The sequence below is a fragment of the Montipora foliosa genome, unplaced genomic scaffold, assembly GCF_036669935.1.
Source record: "Montipora foliosa isolate CH-2021 unplaced genomic scaffold, ASM3666993v2 scaffold_471, whole genome shotgun sequence".
NCBI lineage: Eukaryota > Metazoa > Cnidaria > Anthozoa > Scleractinia > Acroporidae > Montipora > Montipora foliosa.
Genome location: NW_027179780.1, coordinates 277,501 through 280,682, shown reverse-complemented (window position 1 = coordinate 280,682; position 3,182 = coordinate 277,501).

The window sequence follows — 3,182 nt, the reverse complement described above, 5'->3', positions numbered from 1 at the left end:
AAATGTTTTCTCAGCGCTCACAAATCTACGATGGCTGTAAGTATAGTGTAATATTCTACCCTGGGTATTGTTATTAATGATATAACGATATGGTAATAAGGTATGGAGAATCGGTCTGGCCTCCCCAAGACTAACTCCATTCTTATCTATCTGACATCATCAAATGTCTATTTCCCTCAATTCCGTAACTTAAATATGATCTACTCTTCCCAATCCTTGTTTAATGTAATAAGTAATATAACCTAATATAACCTTTAGCAAATTTAAGAAAAACACGAATAATAATTTTCTGAGAAACGTCTGCACGACGCATGGTTTGGAAACTGTTTCGGTGGCGGCAAATCTGAAGAATATTTTACTCGCTCATAGACGCCCGAAAACGGACGAGCAAATTCGAGAATGTGGACTCCATTTCGAATCCACATGCCAATACGTTCCACTAGGGGAGGTATCTTAAGCCTTAACGTTCTGGTGTAAGCCACCAACGAAGGACCGATTAGGATTTCTCAATTTCAAAGCTTTTAAGACGAGATTTTTTTGAACATCGAGCAATAAAGCCCGGCAGCGGCCAAAAATCCCATAAGAGCTTGCGCGCATCTTACTTTCAGATCAGAACTTGTACCGTCGGCCATATTGTGTCGCCGTGGAAGAGCACATAGAAGTTGTGCTGAGTGCAAGCGGTTAGCCAACCATTTTACACAGGTATTTCATTCAGTCACTTCGGAAAGATCTGTAAAGCTTTGAAAGACGTTTTGAAGCGGTGAATTTATCGTATTTAGTTTAACCTTCTTGCAAGGTTATAACAAGTACGCAAATTGTTCGAAAAGATCTTTCTGCCGTAAGATTTCGAGTTCTCCGACTCTGCTAAGAGATCCAGTCTAGAATTAGTGTGTCAAGACTTGCATTTGGACTATCTTGAGATTGTAAACCTAGGATAAATTCTTATTATACTTCTATTAAAATAGTGTGAACAGTTCTTTTGTCATTGCCTTGTCTGTGACCTGTGATCTGATATTCGAGTTAGAGGTCAAGTTGATGTGGAAGCAGCTTCTGTCACTTGCGTTACGGTTCAGTGAGGTTTCCTACAGATCGTTTTCGGACTGCTGTTGTCGTTACAGCTCGGTGTACTCTATCGCTAGACCTTGCAAAAGGTAATTTTGTCCTTTTGTTTTTTTTGAAAGGTATTGAGTATTCGTGGGTAGGTTCCTTTAGAGTTGATTTTCAGCTTATCTCCCGCACACTTCTTCCGTAAAAAAGTTCGTGAGACCCCCAGTGTTTCCTTTTCAGTTCCCCCTTTAAAATTACACATTAAGATTGTGTTCAGCTTAGCTTCAATTGTCAACTTTCAATTTCGATTGTTGAATTGAATTTATCATAAAATTTGCCACAAATGTTTCATTTTCCAATTCACTAGAGTTAAGTCTAGCTAATATCAAAGTTAAAAAAAGAGAGTCACTGAAGGTCTGATCTTTGTGAAGAACTGAAAAAAAAAAAAAAAAGAAAGAAACTAGTCCCAGATGAGCCTCAGAGATTGTAAACAATGTCTTCATCAGTACTTACTTGTAGTATATATAAAAAACCTACAAGGAAGGAAGAATCTCATCCCATAAATGATGTTAAAGGAAAAATGTCAAGCCTGTAGGAATACCACTATCCGCCTCTGATGTTCAGCGTCCAAATGCACAACTCCCCTGTACAAGCTAAAACATTTAAAGTCACTACCAAAGTCCACCTATGTCCAGGTTTGACCCTAATTAGATGTATGCCCAATTTTGACATCCAACACAAAGTGTCCCTTTAAGTCTAAGCATTTGCTACCTATTTTCAACAATAAGGTAAGGGTAAAGGTCAGCGTTATTTTTAGCTTTGGGTAAATGCAGCAGCTAATCTTCAGTTACAGAGTAGCATTTGGGGGACACTTTGTGACATAAATTGTCTGTATTCTGAGACACAAGTGATGTTTAAGTTGGCGAGAAGAGCAAGGGGACACTTTGTGACGCTTATTGAAATCCGCGTGCATCTAATTAGGGTCAAACCTGGACATATCTTCCAAAGTCAGTAGATGATTTGTTCCCTGAAGCTAAGAAAAATTTTTTGGTCCTCATAAGCAGTTTAAGGTGCTGTGGTGCATGTTATGTAAGGTTGCACAGGCTGTCACTCAGTGTAAACAAAAGTGTTCCACAGCCCCTGTCTGCAAACAATTCTATTCAAAATCAAGTTGGTTGTGCCCCAGTGTCATATGAACTGACGTCAAAGCAAACTCAGCGGAGGATTTGAAACAAACTTTAAAACTGTGCAAGGCAAAAAGTGGCTGAACTTAAAACAGAAGTTGAAAACATGGGTGCCTCAAATGAACAGATCTTCCAGGAAATTCTTGAAGGCCAATTTGATGGGGTAAACTTTCCTTCTTTTAACTCACATGGTAAAATTCTACCATACATATTCTACCTTACTAGTTGGTTTTTCAGTTTATTTGGATTGATAATGAAAAGATGAACACAATTCAAGGATCTTCCCGCGAAACTGAAAACATGGCATACTGTCATGCTTGTATAACAGGGTAAAAGTTACTACTGGTAACCCTACAAAATACAGTGAAGACCCACACAAATGAACCTAGAATTTTTGAGGTCAGGCTGAGCAGGTTCTAATATTTTAGGCTATTTTTTCATAATTCAGGCTGATTACATATAGTTTCTTAATAGGTTCTTATTTCTCAGAGGAATAACAATAAATTTCTATATTTTATTCATAAGATATGTAGACAGTATTGCACTGTAGCTTTATGGAAAACATATTTCTAGAGAAAATCCAATAAAATGCCAATCAAAGAAAACATATACACAATAGACCTAATCGGCTAACTCAATGTTGTACCCAATTCAAATCTCCAGAAACTAAGATTCTTTGTGTATTGTATTTGCATTATAATGTACCATTCATATTTAAATGATATGGAAATACCTGAAACAAAACGTTTTATTCCCAAAGGGTTTGAATTGGGTACAACATTGAGTTAGCCGATTAGGTCTATAACAGGAGTTTTCTCGAGGGTGATTTTTTTGTAAAAGTACCTCTTTTTCTTTGCCAGGCTCAGCAGGTTCTTATATTTTTGGGTATTTTTAAAATGCCAAATTTCAGCCTGTACTAGGTTCTTATATGTGAGTTTGTACTGTATGCAT